Here is a 12,104-nt window from a genome sequence, read left to right as displayed (position 1 = left end):
ACGGGTTCATCTAATTTTGTATCAACAACGTGGTTCTTTGTTATCAGTTCATCATTAGGTGTTTCTTTATCTTCCCCACACTTAGGCATTTTTATTGGTTCAACAGTTTTAGTTGGTGGAGATCTAAACTTTCAGTTCACAAAGGTGACTGATTTGTTACCATCCCTAAGTGTCATTCTACCTTTTCTTACATCAATGAATGCTTTGGTGGTTGCTAAAAATGGGCGACCTAAAATTAGAGGAATATCAAGGTCTTCCTCCTTATTAATAACTATGAAGTTTGCAACAAAGGTCAAACTTCCCACTTTAACAAGTAAATTGTTTGATATTCCAACCGGATGTTTAATGGTTTGGTCAAATAATTGAACACCTATTTTGGTTGGTCTTAATTTACCCACACCTAATCTTTTGTGTAAGGAAAGAGGCATAACATTTGCACTTGCTCCTAAATCTGCGAGTCCATTACACATAGCACCATCATTAAGTAAACAAGAAATGATAAATTCACCTGGATCTCCCACTTTAGTAAGTAGATTTGGTTTGTTAACCTTATCTGGGTGATCTTTTCTTGGTTCTTCCACTTCCTGTTCACATTTTTCTTCATTTCTTAGAATGGGAGGTTTGTATAGAAATTCTTCTTCATCACTCCAGTGTGAAGATTCTCCATCTTCCAATTTTTGTTTTTCATATGTTGTTGATAACATATTTATGTTTTCATTCTGAGGGTTTTCTTTGGTGATGAAATTATGATTAACTTCATTGTCAACTTCCATCAGATTATGTACGTAATGTTTAACTCTGTGACCATTAACTTTAAATTCAATCCCATTTGAATTTATCAACTCTATTGTTCCATATGGGAAAACTCTTTTGACTATGAATGGTCCAGACCATCTTGATTTCAATTTTCTAGGAAATAGCTTGAATCGTGAATTGAAAAGAAGAACTCGGTCTCCTTCTTTAAATTCTTTAGAACTTCTAATTCTTTTATCATGCCATTTCTTCGTTCTTTCTTTATAGATTAATGAATTTTCATATGCTTCATGTCTTAATTCTTCTAATTCGTTTAGTTGACTTAACCTTAAATGTCCGGCTTCATGTAAATCAAGATTACATGTTTTCAAAGCCCAAAATACTTTGTGCTCAATTTCTACTGGAAGGTGACATGCTTTTCCGTAAACGAGTTTAAAAGGTGTGGTTCCAATTGGAGTTTTGTAGGGTGTTCTAAAAGCCCAAAGTGCATCCTCCAATTTCATGGACCATTCCTTCGGATTTGATCCTACGGTTTTCTCTAGAATACGTTTTAATGCTCGGTTGGTATTTTTAACTTGTCCACTTGTTTGTGGATGATAAGCAGTGGAGATTTTATGAGTTACTCCATATCTTTTGAGAACTTTCTCAAGTTGATTATTACAAAAATGAGTACCCCGATCACTTATTAAAGCTTTCGGTGTTCCAAACCTAACAAAAAGACATTTTAAAAAGTTGACTACAACTCGTGCATCGTTAGTTAGGAGAGGTTGTGCTTCCGCCCATTTAGATACATAATCAATGGCAACGAGAATGTAGAGATTGTTATGAGATTTTGGAAATGGACCCATAAAGTCAATACCCCAAATGTCAAATACTTCACATACTTGAATGACATTTTGTGGCATTTCATCACGTTGACTTATTTTTCCGGCCCTTTGACAAGCATCACAGGATTTGCAAAGAAGGTGTGCGTCTTTGAAAATTGTAGGCCAATAGAATCCAGCATCGTAAACTTTTCTTGCTGTAAGTTGAGGCCCATAATGCCCTCCTGTTGGTCCTGTGTGACAATGGTTTAAGATTTGACTGGCTTCATCTCCGAATACACATCGTCGTATTATTCCATCGGGACAACTTTTAAACAAATGTGGATCTTCCCAGAAATAGTGTTTTATATCACTAAAGAATTTCTTTCGTTTTTGGTACGACAATCCTTTTTCAAGGAATCCACATACTAAGTAGTTTGCATAGTCTGCAAACCATGGAATTTCATTATAATCTATCTTCAATAGATATTCATCAGGAAAGTTGTCTTGTATGACCGATTCATTTAGAACTTCTAATTCAGGATTTTGAAGACGGATCGGCGACGAGATTTTCTACTCCCTTTTTGTCTCGGATTTCAATATCGAACTCTTGTAAGAGTAAGATCCAACGGATTAATCGTGGCTTGGCATCTTGTTTTGAAAATAGGTATCTAAGAGCAGAATGGTCGGTATAGACCACCGTTTTAGCTAGAACGAGATATGAACAAAATTTGTCAAAAGCAAAGACAATAGCAAGGAGTTCTTTTTCAGTAGTTGTATAATTCGTTTGTGCTCCTTGTAACGTCTTACTAGCATAATAAATAGGTTGAAATCGTTTTTCAATCCTTTGACCTAAAACGGCTCCCATTGCAAAATCACTTGCATCGCACATGAGTTCAAATGGTAGATTCCAATTTGGAGTTATCATGATCGGTGCATTAGTGAGTTTTTCTTTAAGAATATTAAAAGATTTGATGCATTCATCTAAAAAGATGAATGGAGCATCCTTTTCTAGGAGTTTATTCATAGGAGTGGCAATTTTAGAAAAATCTTTTATAAAACGTCGGTAAAAACCGGCATGCCCTAGAAAACTCCTAACTCCTCTAACATTGGTGGGATGTGGAAGTTTAAAAATTACATCTACTTTAGCTCTATCTACTTCAATTCCTTCCTTTGAAATTTTATGACCAAGAACGATGCCTTCATTGACCATGAAATGACATTTCTCCCAATTAAGAACTAGATTTGATTGTTCGCATCTAATAAGCATTCGTTCAAGATTAACTAGACATGTTTCAAAAGTATCACCGAAGACTGAAAAGTCATCCATGAGAACTTCCATGCATTCTTCTATCATGTCGTGAAAAATCGCCATCATGCACCTTTGAAAGGTTGCAGGGGCGTTGCAAAGTCCAAATGGCATGCGTTTATAAGCAAAAGTACCATAAGGGCATGTGAATGTGGTTTTCTCTTGGTCCTCGGGTGCTATTGGAATTTGAAAATATCCGGAAAACCCATCAAGAAAACAATAGTAACTATTTCCGGCTAATCTTTCCAACATTTGATCAATGAAAGGTAAGGGAAAGTGATCTTTTCTGGTGGCGTCATTTAATTTTCTATAATCAATACAAACACGCCATCCTGTTACAGTCCTAGTAGGAATAAGCTCATTTTTCTCATTTGTGATGACAGTCATGCCACCCTTCTTAGGTACGCATTGAACTGGGCTTACCTATGGACTATCAGAGATTGGATAAATTAAACCTGCATCTAGCAGTTTAATAATTTCTTTTTTAACAACATCTTGCATATTAGGATTTAGTCTTCTTTGGCGTTGCACATATGTTTTATGACCTTCTTCTATAAGGATTTTATGTGTGCAATACGAATGACTTATTCCTTTAATATCATGAATTTTTCATGCAATGGCTGGTTTATGAGCTTTTAGCACAGAAATGAGTTGAGATTTTTCATTTTCAGTAAGAGAAGACGATATTATTACAGGTAATTCAGATTCACCATGTAAATAAGCATATTCCAAATGGTTTGGAAGTGGCTTTAACTCTAATGTCGGTGGTTCTTTTATCGATGATTTATATCGATATCTGTCTTCTTCTTTTGTTGTCGGTTCATATCCATTAGCCATAAGTATAGCTAACATTTCAGTTTCATCAATTGGTTCAGTTCCTTCTCCTAAAGAACATTCTTCTGTTCCTTGTAATTCTGGAAATTCTTCTAACAATTCTGCATGTGAATCTATAGTTTGAATATAATAACATGTATCATCTGCAGATTGCGGTTGTTGCATGGCTCTATCAACTGAAAAGGTGACACTCTCGTCCTCTATACTTAGGGTCAGTTTCTTACCAAACACGTCTATTATTGCTTTAGCCGTGTTTAAGAATGGTCTTCCTAATATGAGAGGAACTCGAGAATCTTCTTCCATGTCCAGAATAACAAAATCTACTGGAAATACTAAAGTACCAACTTTAACTAGCATGTTCTCCATTATCCCTCTAGGATATTTTACTGATCAATCGGCTAGTTGTATGCTTATTCGTGTTGGTTTCAATTCTCCAAGATCTAGTTTAGCGTATAGTGAATACGGCATTAAATTTATACTAGCACCTAAATCTGCCAATGCTTCTATTGAACTAAGACTACCCAGAAAACATGGAATCATGAAACTTCCTGGATCAGATAATTTTTCTGGTATCTTATTCAATAGTACTGCAGAGCAATTAGCATTCATAGTAACAGCCGAGAGTTCTTCCATTTTCTTTCTATTTCTGATTAGATCTTTCAGAAATTTAGCATATCTAGGCATTCCTGAAATCACATCAATGAAAGGAAGATTAACATTTATTTGTTTAAACATATCCAAGAATTTGGATTGCTCGGCTTCAAGTCTCTCTTTTTTCATTTTACTCGGGTAAAGAAGTGGTGGTTGGTATGGTTTAACAAAAGGTTTAGCCTTAATTGTGTTATCTTCATTAACTTTTCAACTACCGGTTCTGTTTCCTTATCTTGCTCAGATTGTGGTTCTTGTGGAGTAGGAATAGCTTCATCAGAGATTACCGGTATTTTAGGTGGTTTAAGTGTAATACCACTTCTTGTGGTAATGGCTTTAGCTGTTTCATTCCGGGGGTTAGCATTTGTATCACTAGGTAAACTTTCCGGTTTTCTTTCACCTATTAACCTTGCTAGGTTGCTTACTTCTTGTTCTAAATTTTGAATTGAAACTTGTTGATTTCTAAATGCTTGAGCATTTTGTTCATTAGTTTGTTTCTGAGATGTGAAAAATTGCGTTTGAGATTCAACTAGCTTCGACATCATATCTTCTAAATTTGGCTTTTTATCATCAGTTTGTGGTGGTTTGTTTTGAAAAATAGGTCTTTGCTGATTGTAAGTATTATTGGATACTTGTTGATTGCTAGGACCTTGTTGGTTGTTGTATGGAACATTTCGGTTATAATTTTGATTTTGATTGTAGATTGGTCTTGGCGGTTGATAATTATTCTGATAATTATTTCCAGGCCTTTGGTTTATGTATGAAACATTCTATCTTTGTTCCATTGTTAGTTCAATACTAAGACAATCTTTTGTCAAATGTGGTCCTCCACACTGCTCACAACTAATTCTTATTGAGTGAATATCTTTAGTTATCTTTTCCATTCGTCTCTCGACAGCATCTATCTTTGCAGAAATGGAATCTAAGTCATAGCTAGAATCGGCTCTAGCTGCTTTAGATGATCTAACGATATCTTTTTCTTGATGCCACTCATGTGAGTGGGAAGCAGTGTTATCAATAATTTTGTAAGCGTCAGTTGCGGTTTTCTTCATAATGGAACCACCAGCTGCTATATCGATGTCTTTTCTTGTAGTGATGTCGCATCCTTGGCAGAATATTTGTACTATTTGACAAGTGTCTAAACCATGTTGCGGACATCCTCTTAATAACTTTCCAAATCTTGTCCACGCCTCATAAAGAGTTTCATTTGGCTTTTGTGTGAACGTAACAATTTCTCCTTGAAGTCTTACGGCTTTAGATGCCGGAAAGAATTGTTTAAGAAATTTTTCAACTAAAACATCCCATGTATCAATCGCCCCTTCAGGTAACGATTCCAACCAATCTTTGGCTTCTCCCTTTAAAGTCCAGGGAAATAACATGAGATAGATCTGTTCATCCTCAACTTCTCTGATTTTGAATAAAGCACAAATCCTGTTAAAGGTACAAAGATGTTCGTTTGGATCTTCCTTCGGCGCACCACTAAATTGGCATTGATTAGTTACCATGTGTAGGATTTGTCCTTTGATTTCATAATCTGGTGTATTAATGCCTGTTTGAGTGATTGCGTGACCTTGGCCAGTGCGTTTAGCTCGCATTCGATCTTACATACTTAGAGGTTCTAGATTTTTCATGATTGAATTTGTTGAATCTGAATCACTAGAGGATTCTGATTTAATGGTTTCTTGCTCGACAATCTCTGATTGTATGATTTGTGATTCAGGAGGAATGATTAGTGGATCGGGATCTAGGAATTGTCCCTCCGGATTCTCAATTGTGAGATTGGGTTCAAAAAATGGATTATCGGAAATTTGAGTTGGAGTACTTGGTCGACTAGATGACAATTCTAAAGAAAATCAACGGCGACAATATTGGATAGATGTCTTGATCGAGTTACAGGTGGTGAACGTATGAAAGGTGGTGAACGTTTTGCTCGGTGCATTCACTGAATATCCTATTAGTTATAAATATAAAAATTATATAAGTTATCAAATTAATAAACTTTTCTGATTTTGCCCACATTTCGAATAGCCAATAGATGCAGCAGGGAGCCAGAACCCTTTAAATCAGAAGCTCACAACTCAGCCACTAACAAATCCAACTATTACTACGAAGCAGAAAATTTGGATGTCTATCAATTTAATCGCGTAAAATAATTTTTCGTTTGAAATTTTAGAGAAGAAATAGAAAATTCTATGTCCTAAAAACTAGAGCGTCGAGAAATAAGAAAGAAAAAGATTGCGTCGAAAAACGTCGAAAAAATAAAAGGTTGAAAAATAAAAATAAGAAAGTAGCGCGTCGAAACTTAAAAGGGATTCTAAACGAAAAACGGCAATTACTTAAAATGATACTAAAATTTTAACACGGCGTCGCAAAATTTTAAGCCACCTAAATCTTAGTCTAAAGAAAAAGCACTTAAGGAATTTTACGGCAAATGCTAAAAATCTAAAAGTATAAAAATAGCTATGGCAAAACTAAACTTAATACTAAAAGTTGTAACTAGAGTCTAAAAATCTAAAGGTAATAAAACTTAAAATAAATATATATATTTTTTAATTTTATAGAAAAAATCTTAAAAATATATATATATATATATATATTTTTTAAAATTTTTTTAAAAAAAAATTTTATTTTTATATTTTTTTAACGATTTTAATATTTCTTTTTAAGGATTTTAACATTTTTTAAAAAAAAAAATATTTTTTTTCTTTTTTTTTCACGAAATTAATAATTTTTTTATTTTTTTTTAAAAACTTTTTTTTAACTCATTTACTATTCATGAATAGTAAATGAAACGAAATTAATTAATTTACTATTCACATGAAAGCGACATGATAGAAATTATTAATTATAAGTTACATAATATACCCCTGAAGTATTTAATAAATTCGACTTTTTAAAACTTTACGATTCAAATTTGATTCAAAATTATTATTATATTATTATATTTTATTTCAATATTATTATATTATTATATTTTATTTCAATATTATTATATTATTATATTTAAATTAATATATCTTTAATCAATCAAAAACTAAAAAAAACTTAAATACCCCGTGAAGACACAAAAAGTGTCCCCGGCAGCGGCGCCAAAAACTTGATGTGTTCTAGAGGGTGTGTATGAAACGGCTATCAGTTTTATATTTATTTACTACAGGAAATCACCTAAATTAAACTAAAACACAAAAGGCAAGTATACCTATCGTGTAATAATATAGCTAAGGTAAAGTCCGGGAGGTCGATCCGTGGACACTATTATTGGGTGTCTTACTAGGTCAAATTAGTTAATTAAGTAGTTAAACTAGATTTAGCGATATATAGTAATTATAGGTAACTTTGGGGGTTTTTACCGTTTAATGACCGGTTTGTCGATTTTAAAACTTAAGTCACAATTAAAACCTAATGCAAAATATAACTTAATTTAAAGTGTAAAGTAAATGACGATAATTAAAAGTACAATATATTAAAAGTGCGATAAATAAAATGACAGTAAATAAAAGTACGATGAGATATAAAATAAAGGAATTATGCTTATTTAAATCTCCGTAATCATGATGTTCGACGTGTTGATTTTAATTTATTACCATGGATTAATTGTCCTTTGTCCTGGATTATTCGATATGTCCATACGGTATTGTCCATAATAGTCCACCGGTCATAATTATAAAGTGCGAGGTTCTTCATCAAATTATCCTTATACCCGAAGTCAAATATTCCAACTAATTGGGGATTCGAACTGTAACAAGGTCTTAATACTTTGTTTAATGAATACACCAGGTTATCGACTGTGTGTAATCAAAGGTTTTAATACTTTGTTAACAATTACACCAATTACCCTTGAATGTAATCCACCCCTGTTTTAATGAGTCTAGTAACTATTAAGTCATCCCTGTGTCCGGTCAAATGAACAATAATTCGTACTTATAAATATCCCGCTCATCGTACCCGATTAAGCGTATGTGGTTATATATAGATACGTTAAATCATAACCTTTATATTAAATTAACGAGATATTGTTTAGTTAATATAAAGCCCATTAATAGCCCATAGTCTAATTTCCACAAGTGTCGATCTTTTGTCCAAACCCCAATTATGGTCCAAAACCTAATTATCCCGTCTTTAATATTTAGTCTAACATCACGATTACTTCGGCTTAAATAAGCATAATAATAACTTAGCTACGAGACATTAATGAAAATAATTTAAACATAACTTACAATGAGTATTAATAGCGTAGTGTTACACGGACAGAGTTTCGACTTACAAACTTAAAACATTCGCTAACATAACCTTGTTATTATTAAACTTTAATATTAAAATTATAAAATTATAATATTAATATAAATATATTGAGAGAGTAAGAGATTTAGAAAATAGAAAAGGTGTATCTTTCATTACTCCGTAGTCTCGTTTTATAGGCAAATGATGAATTTGAAATTTTCACTTATGACCCCTTAACTATGCTCAATTAACAACTTTTTATTATTTATTATTATTCTAATTATGAATTATTTAAATATTATATTATATTCTTATGCATAGTTGACTTGTACTTTCAGCTCCGTTGCGTCGAGCGTTGAAAGTTGGTTCATGTCTCGGTTTCGGATTTTCGAACGCCTTTTCGTACAATTTAATATCTTGTATTTTGCGTTTCGCGGCTTGTACTCTTGTAATTTTGAGACGTTTCTTATCAATAATTTGAACCACTTTGATTGTACTTTGTACTTTTGAGCTTTTTGGTCGTTTGCGTCTTCAATTCGTCGAATCTGTCTTTTGTCTTCACCTTTTATTATTTAAACGAATATCACTTGTGAATAGAACAATTGCAACTAAAAGCTTGTCTTTCTTGAGGGATAATGCTATGAAATATATGTTCATTTTTAGCATTATCAAATATTTCCACACTTGAGCGTTGCTTGTCCTCAAGCAATATAGCCTTGAAATAAAAATACACTAGAATCACTTCTTTATTCTTCACACTTTGTACATCAGTGATTTCTATACAGCGGTATAAACAATGGTAGTAACGATGTGGTTTACAGTCCCACATGACTATGAAAATTTAGATCCTTAAGGAAATTGGATCTTTATGAAAACATTTGATCTTTTTGAAAATTAAATCTAGCTTTTACCCTAGATAAGTTTTCCGAAATAACCCTTCACCGGTGTTGCAAAATGTTTTTGTGGGTTGTGTGGATTTTAGATTTGAAAATTTTAGCTCAAAACTTGCGGTTTTGTGTCACCCACTTGCTAACCTTGTATCGGGAAAGCAACAAATCCTGTATACTTGCTCCGTATATTACCTTTCGATAAACTACCGTCCGGTTGTAAAGGAAAGCGTTGAACAAGTAACTGTTAAGGCAATGTCCCCTGACATGCTTTTAATTATGGTCTATAACGTGTCGGATGAAATTACTATCCTTTGTAGGAGCAATAGTAAAGCTCACCCTATAGTTTTTCGGTCTGGCACAAGGTCATGTCTTCGACCATGCTATGCAACCACCGTTCTTACGGTTGACACCTGATTTTGTTCAGGTGACCTAATGAATTCTGATGAATTCTCAAGATTTTACGTTCAATGGTAATGAACGCATTAAAAATGGGTTTTTTTAGAAAACAAATTGGTTTGTAATTTTGATCAAAATATGTTCTCGTTCAAGCTCGAGTTTAGATATCATTGAATTCCATGAGTTTGTAATTCTCAATCTTTAAGGTTAATCTCTAGGATTGAGTAATATCAGTCTTAAAAGCTGATTTTTGATCTTTTAAGGAGATTATCCTTTCTGAGGGTCTGATTCATTAGTCCTATCAAGCTAATTTGCACGGCGCCCTCCTCATTTTACGAGACAGATCCTCTCATGGTTAGGATAAGTCTGACCACTTGGCGACCCTGTTTGATGCTGAGGTCCGTGGATTTTCAGCTGATTTTCGAGAAAACTTTTCAAGGTTTTTCGTAGACTCTACAACTGGTCTGGACAATAACTTCATGACCAAAATCAAGAAGCGCGTTTCTTTTTTGGAAGACTTTACTTTCTTTTAATGATGGAATTGATTCATCGTGTAGATCCATCTTTCTTTCAAAAGTATTAAAATAAATCGGGTAAAACTGATTAGTTTAGTCCAAAACAAAAGTACCTGCAATAAGCTTGTACAGATATGTGATATATGTTTTAAAGAACTTGGTGAATTCTTCCCACACTCATCTTTTATTTATTTCTTTCTTTGCCTTTTTATTCTCCTCTATTCCATTTTAAATGAATTCTAACATTTTGTGTTGTTTCTCAATTTATGTCCTTTCTGAGGTAACAATAATTTCGGTGTTAACACCTAGTTTTATCGTTCATAAATATGTATAAACATGATTTTGAATTCATTTAGTTGAAAATTTTTCAAATTTTCACAAAATTTGGCAATTAAACCAAGCGTAAACCCGAGAGAATTTATAACCCTTCCCCACACTTGAGATCTTGCAATGCCCTCATTTGCAAGAAATCAGTAAAAATTTAAATTCATGAGGGTGATTAGTGTAGAAAAATGATTAAAAATACCGAGTTTGCAAACATACTGTTTTATATCACATTTGATATTTTACGTCTTATTGTTAAAATTATTAGCTTTTGATGAACTTAATGTCAGTCTTTGAAAGTGCGCTGTTTTACCCTGTTTTGTACATAAGATAAACTACAAACATATATATACATATTTTTTTTATTTATAAAAACCTTAACTTAATAAAACAAATAATTGAGTAATTTAAAATTTTATTTTCCTTTTTATTTAGGAGGAGGTTGTTTCGGTACGTTTTCCTAGTCCGTCCCTCGACAAAATTTTAAAATTTGTCATTTTAAAGCGATTGTTTTAAAAGCAAAGATTTTTTTTTTTTTTTTTTTTTTTTTTTTTTTTATGTTTTTGGTATTCTCGTCCCTCCCTTGGGTAAAGCAATTTCGGTTCAATGACCTAGTCTTCAACTCACGACGAATTTTAGAAATCATATTTTTAACTTAATGAGATAAAGTAAATTTTGTTTTTAAATTCACACCAAACTTTAAATTTAAAATGCAAAAAATTAAAAATTCATATTAATATTATTAATATTTTCATATTTTAGTTTTACAAACTTATTTTAAAAATATTAGTTTTTAAAATATTTACAAACTTAAATATATTGATTTTAAAAATTTACAATATTAATTTTAAAAATATGGTAAAAATAAAATAAAATTAAAAATCTTTTTGGTCTTTTATCCCACTTTAATCAATCAAATATTATCAAAAATATACGCCCCCTCTTTTGGGTAAAGTAATTTCGGCTATATTACCTAGTTTTACTCTTGATGAATTTTTGAAATATTTTGGATTGATTGATTAAAGATATTTATACCTTATGAATAAACGGTAAATTTCTCAGTGATGTAATAAATTTTTGTATGATATCAATAATTTCGGTTTTAACACCTAATTTTATTGAATAGAAATTTAATACTTTATAGCGAACGATTCGGCGTTTATTATCAAAAGGTTAAAAGCAATAAAATAAAAATAAAAACTGTACATACTTAACTGTGAGATAGAATTCTCAGTGACCTGCTTTAGCCCACTCATAAGATAGTCGGACTAATTGGTTTTCCATAGCTACATAGGCATAACCTCGAGCATTCAACGATTTTTCTTCGAAACATATGAACGATCCTTCTCTGCATAAAGTAACGAACTCGGTATTGGAATATGTTTGATTTGTCGAACATTTTCCTTCGTGT

Source organism: Rutidosis leptorrhynchoides, chromosome 6, assembly GCF_046630445.1.
Source record: "Rutidosis leptorrhynchoides isolate AG116_Rl617_1_P2 chromosome 6, CSIRO_AGI_Rlap_v1, whole genome shotgun sequence".
Taxonomy (NCBI): domain Eukaryota; kingdom Viridiplantae; phylum Streptophyta; class Magnoliopsida; order Asterales; family Asteraceae; genus Rutidosis; species Rutidosis leptorrhynchoides.
The sequence above is the reverse complement of the archived record's forward strand: the minus strand, read 5'-3'. Positions refer to the sequence as shown.